Raw genomic sequence first — 18,863 nt, 5'->3', positions numbered from 1 at the left:
CACAAAGTTTACAAGCATTTCGGTGGCATTTTTCTTTTATTACATGCTCTTTGTTTTTCACATCCAATAGTGAATCGTATTAGAGCATTTTAAAGACAATTAAAAATCTAAAAAAACACACCAGAAAATCCCATAAAGAGCAGTTTGTACAGAGTTTGATATTTTCATCTGTACTTTCGGCTAATATCTGGGTTTTTGTATTAAATTTAAAAAAAAAAGAAAAATCAAAGGAAAACACCATGAAAAACAAGAGTTTCTGGAATTTTCCACTGAGTGCTAAACCACCATGAAACATAGTGTAAAACAATTTCTAGTATATGGAATATCTGCACATTTCGTTCTCTAGTAAGTATGGGATGGTTACGTAAAGTGTGACTTTTCCAGTCAGAGGAGAGCGCTGTGGCAGCACTGCCGTAAGGTCGGTGCAGGAAGGTCAGTGCTCAGCAGCACAGGACACGCAGCCGTCCCTCCCTCCTCTAACTGGAACACTGTGCCAATACTCAGACATAAGAACTATATTACCCATGATGCATTTTCACTACACTGCTGTTCTTTTCAACTGAAGGGGTGCCGAAAGCATTTGTGGGAAATGTAGTCTTTATCCAATAGCTTTGCTCTTTATTTCGGTTTCAATCGCGCCCCCAGTGACTACATTTCCCATAACTCCCTTTTCTCGTTCGATTCGTGCCGAAGGGTGATCGTTCAAAGTGAAAGTAAGTGACAGGTGCTGCAGTGCAGAATCATTTGGCGTTCATGATCCCTTCAGTGTCTTTGTATCTCTATGCTGATTTTTTTGTCGGTGTTGATGGTCAGTAATGTAATTCTAGTCCCAGCAATCTCATGGACTCCTGCAAGAGGAAAGTAGGATTGGCTGAAGCAACTCCGGAGAATTCATATGTTGCGGTATAAAGAGCGATTGATGATGATGATGATGATATCTCATTCTATGAGCGCCTACAAGATCGCAGATTGTGCAAAATGTGTTTAACTGCTGACTCAGGAGTGAGAATAAGGGTACCGTCTCACAGTGGCACTTTGGTCGCTACGACGACACGATCCGTGACGCTTTATTATCGCTCCAGCGTCGTAGACTGCGGTCACACTTCGCAATGCACGGCGCTGCAGCAATAATTTCATGACGTATTTGCGATGTAGAAGCCGTTGGTTACTGTGCGCACATCGTATACAATATCGTGCACACCTATGTTACACGCTGCGATCATGCCCCAACAGCGGGACACTTGACGACGAAAGAAAGTTTCAAACGATCTGCTACGACGTACGATTCTCAGCGGGGTCCCTGATCGCAGTAGCGTGTCAGACACAGCGAGATCGTAAGTATATCGCTGGAACGTCACAGATCGTGCCGTCGTAGCGACCAAAGTGCCACTGTGAGACGGTACCCTTACGCGCCAAATCACCAGCCATGATCACTTCTTAGTTTTCTAGTAACTGGCGTTCTGTCATGAATTATCACTTTTTCATTAAAGGTTGCAGCAAAGTCTAAAACCAGAGCATTTGTGGCACGTAGTAAGAGTAGTTTGCTTTTTTTGTCTTGGTTTTCAACAGAACAGAGGGAAACTTCTCAGCTCCCAGGTCCCTAGCCGCCACCATTATTTATTGCTCTCCTTATATCTTTACACCGTTCCTCACAAGCCCTTTTTATTATCTTACTGATGATTGCATATACCAAAAAGCAATTGTATAACTGTGATGGCGGTATGCTAATTACTGGGTGACTAGTTGTGGGGCGTTGTTTTACCCCAGACTTGTTATCCCATTAAAGGGAATCTACTGTCACCTCATTTTTCGCATATAAGCTGCGGCCATCACCATTAGGGGTTTATCTACCGCATTCTGTAATGCTGTATATAAGCCCCCGATGTATCCTGAAAGATAAGAAAAAGAAGTTAGATTATACTCACCCAGGGGCGGTCTGGTCCGATGGGCATCACAGGTCTGGGTCCAGCGCCTCCAATCTTCATATCATGTCGTCCTCTTCTTTGCTTCCTGTCGCGGCTCCGGTGCAGGCGTAATTTCCCGGCGCCTACGCACTGCAGTACTTTGCTCTGCCCTCAACAGGGAAGATAAAGTACACCTGTGCAGGAGCCACGACAGGAAGCAAAGAAGAGGACGACATGATATGAAGATTGGAGGCGCTGGACCCAGACCTGTGATGCCCATCGGACCAGACCGCCCCTGGGTGAGTATAATCTAACTTCTTTTTCTTATCTTTCAGGATACATCGGGGGCTTATCTACAGCATTACAGAATGCGGTAGATAAACCCCTAATGGTGATGGCCGCAGCTTATATGCGAAAAATGAGGTGACAGATTCCCTTTAATCATGTTATTGCTGCCCTTGTGGGCGTCAGTGCGCATCACCGCTGATTCTTTGCAAATCTCTGCCTCCCTGACAATGCGCTGTAGGCCGGGTGTACACTCCACGTCTTCATCTTTGCATTGCACATGCTCAGGAAGGTGTAGGTAACACGGGGTCTTCCAGCTCTTATCTCCGCCTCTCGCTGCTGTTGTGTCCCACCTCACCGCTGTCTCCATGGACATGTGCACTGCTCCAATGAAGCCGGGGTACACCAGGCATACTGCTCATTGTCAGGGAGGCAGAGATTTCCAAAGAGTCGACGGTGACGCTGCTCTTACAAATTATGTTACTTATTTCCACAGGAGTTTGATTAGTGGGACTTTTAGTTTGGGGAAAACAGCGGCTTCACAACTTGTCACCCACTAATTAGCATATCATCACTGTAGTTATGAAGTAGCTTTTTGGCATATGCAGTCATCAATAACAATAAAAAGGGCTGGTTAGGAACGGTATAAAGATAGCAATAAATATAGTGTTTATTGGGGGGTCTGGGCAAGTATATAGTATATGGGTGGTCTGGAGACGCAGACATGTTCACTTTAAGCTTTTTTTTTATTATTATTATTTTTGCTCTGGAGTGGTGCCACTAGTAAGGTCCCTGACACCAATATGCTTAGCAGGGGCCCATCTTCAGCTATTTCCGGCACCACTCATGTCTCGCACTGCCATCTTGTGACCGAAACTTCTAACTGACCAGAAGTCATAAAGAAGTTGTCCACTACTAGAACAACCCCTTCTCATACCCCACATTTGGCCCCGATAAATTAAAAAAGCTTATACTCACCTCCTGTACCGGTGTCGCACTCGTGGTCCCATGGCTCTCGTGCGGTTGTATGCCACATGGTGCCCAATCAGCGCTGGTGTCTCTGTCCCCGCCTCCTGTCGAATTGATAATGAAGAGGAAGTCAGATCAGCTGCTGCCCGGACTTCCTCTACGTGTTCAATCCGTACGAAGGTGGAGACAGTGACGCCAGCGCCGACTGGCCTTCATAAACTTACATTGAGTTCTTGGTTCCTGCTCACCCGGAGATACGGCTGCCGGCATGTCACGAACTAATGCAAACCATGAGTAGTGGTGCCGAAAACAGATGAAGACGGCGGCTGGTGAGTATAATACTAGGGAAAGGCAACTTAAATTAGTAACACCACTCCAGCAGTGAAATAAATAAAACCCCGCTGAAGTGGTGCTTTAATAGTTCATTAGGGTATAGGCCCTGGAATTTCTGAGAATGCTGTGGATTTAATTTCTACTGCACTTGACAATTTTTGTGCGGTTGTTCTCTGCAGCATGTGAATGATATTTTGTGGCACACTGCTTTTCTTGTGTATGGCAGGTCATTAGACTGTCAGCGTCTCACTGACACAGCCTGTGAGATCCAGCTATAGGCCGGAGTCACACTAAATGTATAAAAACCGGTCCAAGTCTCCCTGACGAGAGTCGCACGAGTCTAATGCAAGTGTCATGCGATTGTAATGCAAGTACAATTCAATTTTTCACACCTAGCATCCGATTTACATCCGAGTGCAGTGTGATTGCTATGTGACTGCAATGCCATTCTGACATGAGCTTTTACATACAGCAATTCTGTCATTTACACATCGTTTTCAAAGGAAATATTTGTCAAAACAATTGTCACGGGGATACAAGGAGGGCGAGAGCTAATAACCCGGGCCCCTGCAATTTCCCTCAGACTAGGGAAACCCTGTCTGACCCTCTACTTGAAGTTTACACTGAAGGTGTGCATGTTCAGGCCTCCACCCTCACCCTAACTCCTGATTCAGCCCTAGACTGAACACCACCGCCCACCACCCAGTGAATGCAATAGACCAATACCCACAGTTATGACAAACAAGGATAAAGGAAAATATACACGCCGCAGTCAATCAGGAATACACTATAAAGGTGCAGGGCAAAATAAATACAAATATAGGAAGGAGTAAATAAGACAAAGGGAAATACACCACCAGCAACGATTCTCGAACAACCAGCTCTCCACTCCGGACCGAGATAACTACGGATAAGACAGAAGCTTTAATCGGCGACGCCCAAAGATCAGGAGAACCATTTAAAGGAAATGGGCATGACCCAGCTTCCAATCTGAGGATCAGATAAATTAACCCCGGAGCAGCCAGACGAAAACTAGCCGACGCCACTGAGCAAACAGTGGTCAAACGCGGAATTACCGCTGTCTGTCAAACAACCTGGTCTGGACAGTGTCCGACATGACAGTACCCCGCCTTCTACGAGGGACCCCAGGGCCCTCATGGCTTATAGGACCTGGCTTGTCCGGATGGCGACGATGAAAACACCTGACCAGCCGATCCGCATGAATGTCCGAGGCTGGTACCCAGGACCTCTCCTCAGGCCCATAACCACGCCAGTGCACCAAATATTGCAAAGTGTGGCGCACCACACGAGAGTCAACCACCCTGGAGACTTCAAATTCTAGGTTACCATCCACCAAGACTGGAGGTGGCATAGGCGCCGCGTCCACAGAACCCACCACCTTCTTAAGAAGAGACCTGTGGAACACGTTGTGTATTTTATACACCGTAGGGAGCTCCAATCGGTACGCTACTGGGTTAATGACGGCGATGACCCTAAATGGACCAATAAACCGTGGACCCAATTTAAGGGATGGTATCTTGAGTCTTATGTTTTTTGTGGATAACCACACCCAGTCATCCACACTCAGGTCCGGACCTGGCACACGCCTACTGTCAGCCACCCGTTTGTACCTAGCACCCACACTCAACAGGCGCTGTTTCACTCTCCTCCAGACTGATGACAATTGTGTTCCTAACTGGTCTTCCTCCGGAATGCCAGAAGAGCCTCTCTGACTCAACGTACAAAACTGAGGATGTAGCCCGTAAACACAAAAAAACGGAGACTCCCCAGACGACTCCTGGCGGTGATTATTGATGGCAAACTCAGCCAAAGGAAGAAAGGTAGACCACTCCTCCTGATTATCAGAGACAAAGCAGCGCAAGTACTGCTTCAAATTTTGGTTCATACGCTCGGTCTGACCATTTGACTGGGGATGAAACGCAGACGAATGAGACAACTTGATCCCCAGCCGTGAGCAAAATGCTTTCCAAAATTTTGCTACAAACTGAGTACCCCTATGTGACACGATGTCAGATGGAACTCCATGAAGCCTGACCACCTCCTGCACAAACACCTGAGCAAGAGTCTTAGCGTTAGGTAAGGCTAGGTTCACATTGCGTTAGGGCAATCCGTTTAGCGCTAGCGGATTGCGCTAACGCAATGTTTTTGTAGGGGCCGCGTTTAGGGGTCGCGCTAACATCCCCGCTCTCGCAGATCCCCGATCTGCGAGAGCGGGGAACGGACCTCGGGCGCGCCGCGGACGCTGCAAGCAGCGTCCGAGGCGCGCTACAAAAGAACGGCACATCGCTAGCGCGAGCTGAAAAAGGCACTGGCTAGCGATGCGCTACAGGCGAAATTTATATTGCTGTCAATGGGTGCACTAACGGACCCGTTGCACGGCGTTAATTGCGACATTTTTGCCGTGCAACGCTGTCCGTTAGCGATCACCCACTAACGCAATGTGAACCTAGCCTAAAGAAGGCAAAGACACAAAGTGCGACATTTTTGAAAACCGATCCACAATCACCAAAATGACCGTGTTCCCAGCTGAGGGAGGCAAATCAGTGATGAAATCCATGGAGATTTCCGTCCATGGCTTACTAGGTACCTCCAGAGGAAGTAGTGTGCCAACAGGACGGGAGCGGGGCGTCTTCGCCCTAGCGCACGTGTTGCAAGCTGACACATATGAGACCACGTCCTGTCGGATTTTGGGCCACCAAAACCGACGTGACACCAACTCCAAAGTACCTCTAACCCCTGGGTGGCCAGCCAGGACAGTATCATGATGCTCCACCAACACCTTTAGGCGGAGATGAAGCGGTACAAAAGATTTGTTGATGGGAAGCTCAGATGGTACCTCCTCCTGAGTATCGGCAATCTCAGCCTCAACCTCGGTAGTGGGAGCCGAAACCACAACACCCTTTTGGAGGATGGGTACTGGATCTTCCCGAGGTTCTCACCCCGGAAAACACCTGGACAGAGCATCCGCCTTAGTGTTTTTAGACCCTGGTCTGTAAGTGACAACAAAGTTGAACCGCGTGAAAAACAATGCCCAGCGAGCCTGCCTGGGAGACAGACGCTTGGCAGATTCCAAATACAGCAGATTCTTATGGTCGGTAATAACAGTGACCTGATGTACCGACCCCTCCAAGAAATGTCGCCATTCCTCAAAGGCCAACTTAATAGCCAACAACTCCCTGTTGCCGATATCGTAGTTACGTTCAGTGGACGACAGTTTTTTGGAGAAATAGGCGCACGGATGCAAACCACTCAAGGATGAGCCTTGAGACAGTACCGCCCTCACACCAACCTGAGACGCATCGACTTCCACGACAAAGGGTTTAGATACGTCTGGCTGCACAAGAATGGGGGCTGAAACAAAACTGTTCTTAAGAAATTCAAATGCGCGAACAGCAGCCTCAGGCCAAACGGAGAAATTGGTACCCTTTTTAGTCATGTCAGTTAGCGGTTTAGCAATGATAGAAAAATCCTTGATAAATTTCCTATAGTAGCTAGAAAACCCAAGGAACCGCTGAAGTGCTTTCAGGTTATCAGGACGTTCCCAATGCAGCACCGCTTGCACCTTAGCGGCGTCCATTTTAAAACCAGAAGCAGACACAATATAACCCAAGAACGGCAACTCTTGAGCAAAAAATACACATTTCTCAAGTTTAGCATACAGATTATTCTCTCTGAGAAGCTGTAACACCTGCCTGACATGATCTAAATGAGCATCACGGTCTCAAGAATATATGAGGATGTCATCTAGGTACACGATAACGAATTTCCCCAAAACATGCGAGAACACATCATTGATGAAATGTTGGAACACTGCAGGTGCGTTAGTTAACCCAAAAGGCATCACCAAATTTTCAAAATGACCCTCAGGGGTATTAAAAGCCGTCTTCCACTCATCACCTTGACGGACTCTTATGAGGTTGTACGCCCCCCTGAGGTCAAGCTTGGTAAACCACTTAGCACCTGCCACCTGGTTGAACAAGTCAGGTATCAGTGGCATAGGGTATGGATCACGAACCGTAATCTGGTTCAACTCCCTGAAATCCAAACACGGGCGTAATCCGCCATCTTTCTTCTTCACGAAGAAGAACCCTGCTGCCACCGGCGAGGATGACGGCCTGATGTGCCCTTTGCTCAAACTTTCAGAAATGTAATCCTAGAGCGCTTGTCTCTTCGGACCGGAGATGTTGAACATCCTTGCTTTAGGCAACTTGGCCCCTGGTTTAAACCTGATAGAACAGTCATAGGAGCGGTGTGGCGGCAACTCTGAACAACCCTTCTCAGAGAACACATCCGCATAATCCTGAAGTGACTCAGGAACGCTTGAAGTCACAGCGGACACACATGTGGCCAGGCAATTCTCCTGGCAGAACTCGCTCCACTGGATTATGTCCTGAGTTTTCCAGTCAATCACCGGGTTGTGTGTAGACAACCATGGAAAACCCAGAACCAATTGTGCCGGAAGACTCTTGAGCACTTTACATGTGACCTGCTCAAAATGAAGAACCCCAATGTGGAGTTTAACCTCAGCCACGAACTCAGTAATCTCCCCCTGTGGAAGAGGAGCAGAATTGATGGTGACCACACGGATAGGATGAGGCAGTTTTTCAATCTTAAAACCAGCAGTGCGCGCAAACTCCTCATCAATGAGATTTGTGGCGGAACCACTATCCACAAAAATAGTGATTGGTATCTCTCTACCAGCGACAACAACTTTGGCAGGGAGCATGCACTGAGAAATCATCATGGAGGATATACATAAGCTCAGATTGGACTCCTCCACACCCTCTGAGCTTAGAAGTTTTCCATCGTTGCGTTTTCCTTTAACAGGAGAAGACAGATATTAATAAAATGACCAGTTTTACCACAGAAAAAACAGGCTCCCTGCTTCCTGAGTACAGGGGTACGATTCTTAACATGTAACACCCATGCGATTTGCATAGATTCCATGGGCTCACCTGCTGCAACCTCACGTTAACCTAAACCTTCACCCACAGATGGCGTCTCATGATTCCCCTGACGCAAACGGCGATCAATGCGGACAACAAGACTCGTAGCGGAATCTAGTGAAGCAGGAGTCTCGTACATCAGGAGGGCTTTTTTAACCCTATTAGAAACTCCATGAATAAAGTGACTCCGCAATGCTGGCTCATTCCACTGAGTGTCAACCGCCCAGCGGCGAAATTCAGAACAGTAATCCTCTGCCACACGCTCCCCCTGGCAAATAGTTCGTAACTTAAATTCTGCTAGAGCCATTCTGTCTGGATCGTCGTAAATGTGTCCTAGAGCAGAAAAGAAACTCTCCACTGAGTTAAATGCAACAGAATCAGACGGCAACGAAAATGCCCATGCTTGGGGATCCCCGCTCAATAATGACAACACCAGGCCCACACGTTGAGCCTCATTACCAGAGGAGATCGGGCGCATACGGAAATACAGTTTGCAAGCTTCACAAAAAGAAACAAATTTACTGCGTTCCCCAGCAAATTTTTCAGGCAAAGGAAACTTGGGCTCATTAACTCCTCCTGTCGCTCCAGCCTATATATTAGATACTGCTAGTCCCTGTTGCTGCACTGCTCCCTTCAACTCAGTGACCTGTAGGGACAGCGCCTCCAACTGGCGGGTTATGGAAGTCATGGGATCCATGACAAAACACAGAGAAGAGAGGAAAAAAAAAAGGAACCCCTTTTTTTTTTTCTTTGTTAGGCCGATTATAATGTCACGGGGATACAAGGAGGGCGAGAGCTAATAACCCGGGCCCCTGCAATTTCCCTCAGACTAGGGAAACCCTGTCTGACCCTCTACCTGAAGTTTACACTGAAGGTGTGCATGTTCAGGCCTTCACCCTCACCCTGACTCCTGATTCAGCCCTAGACTGAACACCACCGCCCACCACCCAGTGAATGCAATAGACCAATACCCACAGTTATGACAAACAAGGATAAAGGAAAATATACACCACGCCGCAGTCAATCAGGAATACACTATAAAGGTGCAGGGCAAAATAAATACAAATATAGGAAGGAGTAAATAAGACAAAGGGAAATACACCACCAGCAACGATTCTCCAACAACCAGCTCTCCACTCCGGACCGAGATAACTACGGATAAGACAGAAGCTATAATCGGCGACGCCCAATGATCAGGAGAACCATTTAAAGGAAATGGGCATGGCCCAGCTTCCAATCCGAGGATCAGATAAATTAACCCCGGAGCAGCCAGACGAAAACTAGCCGACGCCAATGAGCAAACAGTGGTCAAACGCGGAATTACCGCTGTCTGTCAGACGATCTGGTCTGGACAGTGTCCGACATGACAACAATATACAGTGTGGGTGTATATCTAATATATAAAGCTGAATGTGTGTGTGTATGTCCGGGATTGGCATCTGCACCGTCGCAACTACAGCCACAAAATTTTGCACAGTCACACGTCTGGAACCCAAGAGCGTCATAGGCTATATTGTGGGGCAAAATTTTAACCACACATAAAACTCGCCACACGCAAAACTTGCTGCACACAACTTGCTACACTAACCTGTCACATGCAACTCGACACAAAAAGATGCTACACGCATGTCGCCACACAAAACTCATCTCACAAAAGTCTCTACATGCATGTCGCCACACGCAACTCAACACACACAACGTGACACATGAAACTCGCCCTAAAACACACACAAGTCTGGTATTATCCTTCAAAAATAAAAATCTGATTAATAAGCAGACAAACTACAAGAGCAACAAATGTACCATATAGGAAATACAGCAGCTGTTAGTCACATGACCTATCTATTATGTGTATGTGTGAGCTAATATATACTGGCAGGGGGAGGGCTTACTGTTGGCTGGGGATTTATCAGGCTGCCAATTTAGCTTACAAATACTGAGGTAAAAATACTGACCAAATAATGTGTGAACGAGGTCTAATCCAGGAGGAGATGACATACAGGTACATACTTTATACAGGGGAGATGACTCACAGGTATATACTATATACAGGAGGAGATGACTTACCGGTATGTACTATATACAGGAGGAGATGACATACAGGTATATACTATATATAGGAGGAGATGACATACAGTTATATACTATATACAGGAGGAGATGACACACGTATATACTATATACAGGAGGAGATTACATACATCAGGTATATACTATATAAAAGAGGAGATGACTCATAGGTATATAGAGGAGGAGATGACATACAGCAGGTATACAGTCATGGCCAAAAGTATTCACAACCCTGCAATTCTGTCAGATTATAATACTCAGTTTCTTCCTGAAAATGATTGCAATCACAAATTCTTTGGTATTATTATCTTCATTTAATTTGTCTTAAATGAAAAAACACAAAAGAGAATGAAGCAAAAAGCAAAACATTGATCATTTCACACAAAACTCCAAAAATGGGCCAGACAAAAGTATTGGCACACTCAGCCTAATACTTGGTTGCACAACCTTTAGCCAAAATAACTGCGACCAACCGCTTCTGGTAACCATCCTGCTGGAATTTTAGACCATTCTTCTTTGGCAAACTGCTCCAGGTCCCTGATATTTGAAGGGTGCCTTCTCCAAACTGCCATTTTTAGATCTCTCCACAGGTGTTCTATGGGATTCAGGTCTGGACTCATTGCTGGCCACCTTAGAAGTCTCCAGTGCTTTCTCTAAAACCATTTTCTAGTGCTTTTTGAAGTGTGTTTTGGGTCATTGTCGTGCTGGAAGACCCATGACCTCTGAGGGAGACCCAGCTTTCTCACCCTGGGCCCTACATTATGCTGCAAAATTTGTTGGTAGTCTTCAGACTTCATAATGCCATGCACACGGTCAAGCAGTCCAGTGCCAGAGGTAGCAAAGCAACCCCAAAACATCAGGGAACCTCCGCCATGTTTGACTGTAGGGACCGTGTTCTTTTCTTTGAATTCCTCTTTTTTTCTCCTGTAAACTCTATGTTGATGCCTTTGCCCAAAAAGCTCTACTTTTGTCTCATCTGACCAGAGAACATTCTTCCAAAATGTTTTAGGCTTTTTCAGGTAAGTTTTGGCAAACCCCAGCCTGGCTTTTTTATGTCTCGGGGTAAGAAGTGGGGTCTTCCTGGGTCTCCTACCATACAGTCCCTTTTCAGTCAGACACCGACGGATAGTACGAGTTGACACTGTTGTACCCTCGGACTGCAGGGCAGCTTGAACTTGTTTGGATGTTAGTCGAGGTTCTTTATCCAACATCCGCACAATCTTGCTTTGAAATCTCTTGTCAATTTTTCTTTTCCGTCCACATCTAGGGAGGTTAGCCACAGTGCCATGGGCTTTAAACTTCTTGATGACACTGCGCACGGTAGACACAGGAACATTCAGGTCTTTGGAGATGGACTTGTAGCCTTGAGATTGCTCATGCTTCCTCACAATTTGGTTTCTCAAGTCCTCAGACAGTTCTTTGGTCTTCTTTCTTTTCTCCATGCTCAATGTGATACACACAAGGACACAGGACAGAGGTTGAGTCAACTTTAATGCATGTCAACTGGCTGCAAGTGTGATTTAGTTATTGCCAACACCTGTTAGGTGCCACAGGTAAGTTACAGGTGCTGTTAATTACACAAATTAGAGAAGCATCACATGATTTTTCGAACGGTGCCAATACTTTTGTCCACCCCCTTTTTTATGTTTGGTGTGGAATTATATCCAATTTGGCTTTAGAACAATTCTTTTTGTGTTTTTTTCATTTAAGACAAATTAAATGAAGATTATAATACCAGAGAATTTGTGTTTGCAATCATTTTCAGGAAGAAACTGAGTATTATCTGACAGAATTGCAGGGGTGTGAATACTTTTGGCCATGACTGTATACTATATACAGGGGAGATGACATACAGGTATATACTATATACAGGAGATGATATACAGGTATTACTATATATAGGAGGAGATGACATACAGGTATATACTATATACAGAAGAGATGACATACAGGTATATACTATATACAGGAGATGACACATATGTATATACAATATACTGGAGGAGATGACATACAGCAGGTATATACTATTTACAGGGGAGATGACATGCAGGTATATACTATATACAGGGGAGATGACATACAGGTATATACTAGAGATGACATACAGGTGTATACTATATATAAGGGAGATGACAAACGTATATACTGAGGGGAAAATGAGAGGTGTGAGGTGAAAATGAGAGGTGTGAGGTGAAAATGAAAAGGTGTGAGTGCAAAATGAGTGGAGTGAGGGAAAATAGTGGAGTGATCGGAAAATGACAGATGTGAGGTCAAAATGACAAGTGTTAGTGGGGAATGAGAGGAGTAAGGGGGGAATAAGAGGAGTGAAGGGGGAAAATGAGAGGTGTGAGGGAGAAAATGAGAGATGTGAGGGGAAAATGAAAGATGTGAGGGGGAAAATGAGAGGCGTGATGGGAAAATAAGAGAAGTGAGGTGCTATAACTAACCACAGATATTTACTATGCCCAGGCAACGCCGGGCTCTTCAGCTAGTGTATATATATATATTTATATATATATATATATATATATATATATATATATATATATATATATAATAGATAGGTAGAATAAAAGCCGTCAATTCATGTGCTGCGTAAAGTACAATCACAGAGTGACAGGTTAGGATAGTATAGATATATACACTTAGAATTCAGAGATATATAGATGTCAGTGACAAATACTATTAGTGCACTGTGTGTGCAAATTACTGTACATGTATTTAATTAATAAAAGATTATTTTTCTGGAAAAAATGGCGTGGACTCCCTCTTAATTTTCGTAGCCAGCAGAAGGAAAGCCGATGACTGGGGGACGATGTTTATAGCCTGGGAAGGGGGTAATACCCATGGAGCTTCCCAGGCTATTAATATCAGCTTACAACTGTATACTTAGCCTTCACTGGCTATTAAAATGGGGGACCCTAAAAAAAAGACGTAGGTTCCCCCTGTCATGATTCATTTTGGATTCGTGGGAGCTCTGGCTCTGCTATCATTTAAATGTAGCTTTTTTTTCATTTCAGGCCAGCAAGGGTTAAATGTCAGTTTACTTGCTGACAGCTACTTTGATTGCTAGTCAGCTGATGTGGGTGGTGACCACTTCCATCATTCTTTAAAAAGTCACATGACGCATCAGCTGACTGTTGGTAATAGAGTTATCTATGTTGACTAAACCTGGAGTAAGGAGCTCTCTGGTTGAGGGGTTTCTGCTGTGTTCATAGAGTTCGTGGTCCTGGTGCCGTATCCTCAGCTGTGTGGTGCTTTTCAGCGGGGACAGTGTTAAGTCCTATTTTCCCTTTTTCTGTCTGTCTTGTTGTTGTCCCTCTCCCTGTGTTGTTCACCATCTGCAGTGGTGAGGCTAGCGTCCTTGCCTGTCAGTGCACTAGCCAGGGAATAGTGAGAAGAGAAACAGGGTTTATGTTGTGAATTCCGTTCTCGGGCTCCCTCCTGTGGTCATGAGTGGTACTGTGTGAGTTTGGTCTTGGGCTCCCTCTGGTGGCCTTTAGCGATATGGCTGGTCTTGGCTGGGCTCAGCTGTTTCCTCTCCTGCTAGGCTGGGCCTATTTAACTCACCTGGACCTTTACTTGTGGCCTGCTGTCGGTGTATTCAGTCCTGATCCTGTGCTCTCCTGAATATTCCTTGTGACCAGTCTCCTGCTATGAGAAGCTAAGTTTGCTTGTTCAGTTTCTCATTATTTCCTTGAAAACGTTTCTCATTATATAATGAGTTCAGCCCAGCTTGCTTTTATGTGATTTTTTGCTTGCTGGTTAGTTCTGGGGTGCAGAGTGCGCCCCTCACATCGTGAGTCGGTGTGGGGGTTCTTGTATTCTCTGCGTGGTTTACTTTTGATAGTTTTTGTACTGACCGCACAGACACCTATCTATTTTCTGCCTATCTAGTATTAGCGGGCCTCATTTGCTAAATCTGTTTCATCTCTACGTTTGTGTTTACCCCTTGACTCACCGTTATTATTTGTGGGGGCTATCTAAAACTTTGGGGTACATTTCTCTGAGGCAAGTGAGGTCTTTGCTTTCTCTCTAGGGGTAGTTAGTTTCTCAGGCTGTGACGAGACGTCTAGGTTTTCAGGTAACGTTCCACAGCTGCCTTTAGTGTGTTTGGATAGGATCAGGATTGCGGTCAGTATAGCTCCCACATCCCCAGAACTTGTCCTATATACTCAGGGTATATTTGTCAGGTCAGTTTGAGATCCTACCACCAGGATCATAACAGTACAGCAGGCCACAAGTAAAGGTCCAGGTGAGTTAAATAGGCCCAGCCTAGCAGGAGATGAAACAGCTGAGCCCAGCCAAGACCAGCCATATCGCTAAAGGCCACCAGAGGGAGCCCAAGACCAAACTCACACAGTACCACTCATGACCACAGGAGGGAGCCCGAGAACGGAATTCACAACAGGTTTAGGTACGAGATGGCGGTGGGGGGAAGGACCTGCTTAGGGCATTAGGGGAGTTTACAGACAGGCACAGGTTGGAGCTCAGGAGGTGCCCCATCCCTTTTTCTGTACTGTTAGGGCCTTCCTCTCTGCATTCCATCTCGTTGTTGGTGTAAGTTGTGCCGTCCGCTGGACTTAACCTTATTGGTTCATCACACCCCCTATAATTGATAACCAGCAAAGGCTATGCAGACAGCTTCGGGCTGATATTAATAGCCTAGGAAGGGGCCATGGATACTGCCTCCTCCCCAAGCTAAAAACATCAGCTCTTAGCCTCCCAGAAAAGGTGTATCTCTAAGAAGCGCCAATTCTGGCACTTAGCCTCGTTCTTCCCCCTTGCCCTGTAGCGATGGCAAGTGGGGTGATAGTTGGGGGGGTTGATGTTACCTCTGTATTGTGAGGTGACATCAAGCCCAGAGGTTAGTAATGGAGAGGCGTCAATAAGACGCCCCCATTACTTACCCCATAGTCACATTGTATGAAAACACAGACACCCAGAAAAAAGTCCTTTAATTGAAAGAATGACACAGACTCTTTCAAGAATCTTAATTAAACCATACTTACAACCTCGCCCATTCCCCCGATGCCCTCGTTATCTGCAAAAGCGTTAAAAAAAACCAACAACAATATTCCTTGCCTTTCCACAGAGATGCTGATAATCCATTTGTCCTATGACAGGTCTAGCTCTGCTACACCTTTTTTTGTTAGGGAGTTATAAGGGTTAAAAGTTGACCAGCAATTTCTCATTTTTGCAACACCATTTTTTTTCTTAGGGACCACATCACATTTGAAGTCATTTTGAGGGGTCTATATGATAGAAAATAAACAAGTGTGACACCATTCTAAAAACTGCACCCCTCAAGGTGCTCAAAACCGCATTCAAGAAGTTTATTAACCCTTCAGGTGTTTCACAGGAATTTTTGGAATGTTTAAAAAAAAATGAACATTTAACTTTTTTTCACAAAAAATTTATTCAGCTCCAATTTGTTTTATTTTACCAAGGGTAACAGGAGTAATCGGACCCCAAAAGTTGTTGTACAATTTGTCCTGAGTACGCCGATACCCCATATGTGGGGGTAAACCACTGTTTGGGCGCATGGCAGAGCTCGGAAGGGAAGGAGCGCCGTTTGACTTTTCAATGCAAAATTGACTGGAATTGAGATGGGAGATCATGTTGCGTTTGGAGAGCCCCTGATGTGCCTAAACAGTGGAAGCCCCCAATTCTAACTGAAACCCTAACCCAAACACACCCCTAACCCCAAGCACACCCCTAACCCCAACACACCCCTAACCCTAATCCCAACCCTAACCACACCCCTAACCCCAATCCCAACCATAACCCTAACCACACCCCTAACCCTGACACACCCCTAACCCTAATCCCAACCGTAAATGTAATCCAAACCCTAACCCTAGCCTTATCCCTAACCCTAGCCCTAACCCTAGCCCTAATGGGAAAATTGAAATAAATACATTTTTTTAATGTTTACATTTTTCCCTAACTAAGGAGGTGATGAAGGGGGGTTTGATTTACTTTTATAGCGGGTTTTCTAACGGATTTTTATGATTGGCAGCCGCTAAAAGACGCTTTTTATTGCAAAAATTTTTTTTTTTTTACCACATTTTGAGAGCTATAATTTTTCCATATTTTGTTCCACAGAGTCATGTGAGGTCTTGTTTTTTGCGGGACGAGTTGACATTTTTATTGGTAACATTTTCGGGCACGTGACATATTTTGTTCGCTTTTTATTCCGATTTTTGTGAGGCAGAATGACCAAAAACCAGCTATTCATGAATTTCTTTTAGGGTGGGGGCGTTTATACCGTTCCACGTTTGGTAAAATGGATAAAGCAGTTTTATTCTTCGGGTCAGTACGATTACAGCGATACCTCATTTATATCATTTTCTATGTTTTGGCGCTTTTATACGATAAAAACTATTTTATAGAAAAAATAATTATTTTTGCATCGCTTTATTCTGAGGACTATAACTTTTTTATTTTTTCGCTGATGATGCTGTATGGTTGCTCGTTTTTTGCAGGACAAGATGACATTTTCAGCGGTACCATGGTTATTTATATCCGTCTTTTTGATCGCGTGTTATTCCACTTTTTGTTCGGCGGTATGATAATAAAGTGTTGTTTTTTTGCCTCTTTTTTTTTTTTTTTTACGGTGTTCACTGAAGGGGTTAACTAGTGGGACAGTTTTATAGGTTGGGTCGTTACGGACGTGGCGATCCTAAATATGTGTACTTTAATTGTTTTTTTTTTTTATGTAGACAAAGAAATGTATTTATGGGAACAATATATATATATATATATATATATATATATATATATATATATATACATTGTGCGGGCAATGCGGCCACCCACCTTTGGAATCCCAGCCCCGCAGTGTGTTATGCATTATGCACAGTGCGAGGCTAGGATTCCTGGGCATGCGCACTGCGTGTGTCAGACGCTCCCCCAGGTCCCCCACCTTCCAGCCCCGCACTGTGCATAATGCATAACACAGTGCGGGGCGGGTATTCCCAAGGTGGCTGGCCGCAATGCCCGCACAGGCGCAGTCTGCAAGCCTGGCTGGGACGTCAGACGGCCAGAGCTTACTGCGCCTGCGCAGCACAGTAGTACCCAGCGCAGGCGCCGGTTTTGAAGCGTAAACAGCGCTGAGGGGGCGGCGCCAAAAGCCCCTGAACATTGGGGTGACGGCAGAGTAGCGGTTCAAGCTGGGGAGTGAGGACCCGCCTCCCTGGCTAAAGACAGGTATTTTGGATAAGTTTCAAAACGCTTTATTTTGGGAATACTTGAACCAAAAACTAAAAGAGCTACCTTGTTAGAATGCAGCATTACTGCTGCACAAGGTGGCTCTTTTAGTTTATAATGGCTGGAGGGGGGTGACAGTGGCCCTTTAACAAATGGCAGTCTTTACAAGCAGACATTCAGCATAAGGCCCAACAGGTTTCGTCTTTCCCACAGGTACCGGACATAACTTCAGCTCTGGATCTCTGTATGAGTAAAGTATCCTTCTTGCTATCTTCCCTTCAACTAGGAATTCTTCTCTACTTGTAGCAGTATATTTTGATTCCATCTCACTCTGCCTCTGGGAGCTTGAGTCCAATATCTCCTGCGGCTTTGTAGAAGGAGTGTGCTTCCGGGCCCTGACGTCTATCTTGAGGTTCCCAGGCCGACAAAGGGGGACTTGTGCTTAGTGATTCTCTGGCACTGCCCCGAATATTAGGTCCATTCTTATCCTTTGTCAATACTGAATGAAGGACACTTGTTAAGTATAAAAAGAGGTTACATGCCTCTGTAGAGACAGAGAGGGAAAGACAGCCAGAGATTCTACCAAGACATCCAAACATCCAAGGGGACCCTTCAGGACTGCTGGCAATACATCATGGCTCGTTCATGGGTTGTGACCCTCGGGTCACCTGGCCTTGTACCTGAATGGTCTGTGATCTTCCTATGCTTGTTGTTACCTCCACTCTGTGTGCGTGCCACAGGAGGAGTAGTCGACCCTGGGAGCTCTGAAGTAAAAGGTGCCATTATCCCGGCGAGTCAGCAGAAGGGTGAGACTCTAATGTGCACCATTTTGGGGTATTTTGCTGGGATTGTTCTACATGTTATCTGCCTGTTTTGTGGTTCAATAAAGCATTGCCACACTGTTTTACCCTGACCCTGTGTTGTCTGAGTAGCATTATGCTCAAGTTAAAGTGAGAGCGGGCGTTCGGCGGGACGATCTCTGGTCCATGCAGTTTCAGCTAGCAGACTTGGGTGCCTGCCGACCCCCCCCCCGTGTATTCACACCTGCCTAAGCTAAAAACTGCAGCCCCAGTGAGTGTTACCCTTTTATATCATACATAAACATCAAATACATTTAACC

At 45.4% G+C, this 18,863-nt stretch overlaps 1 protein-coding gene across 2 annotated transcripts in view; it reads left to right on the top strand.

The window, feature by feature from the left end:
* Positions 1-561: 561 nt before the first annotated feature.
* NUDT13 (nudix hydrolase 13) overlaps positions 562-18,863 on the top strand; it is a 67,799-nt gene continuing 49,497 nt past the window's right edge. Inside the window, exon 1 of one of the 2 annotated variants that reach the window (XM_077259110.1) lies at positions 562-713. The gene's annotated coding sequence lies outside the window, so the exon portion shown is untranslated. Of the gene's footprint in view, positions 714-781; positions 904-18,863 lie in introns of those variants that run through there. The other variant, XM_077259111.1, reaches the window with a different exon arrangement.

Source organism: Ranitomeya variabilis, chromosome 4, assembly GCF_051348905.1.
Source record: "Ranitomeya variabilis isolate aRanVar5 chromosome 4, aRanVar5.hap1, whole genome shotgun sequence".
NCBI lineage: Eukaryota > Metazoa > Chordata > Amphibia > Anura > Dendrobatidae > Ranitomeya > Ranitomeya variabilis.
The sequence above is the reverse complement of the archived record's forward strand: the minus strand, read 5'-3'. Positions and strand labels throughout refer to the sequence as shown.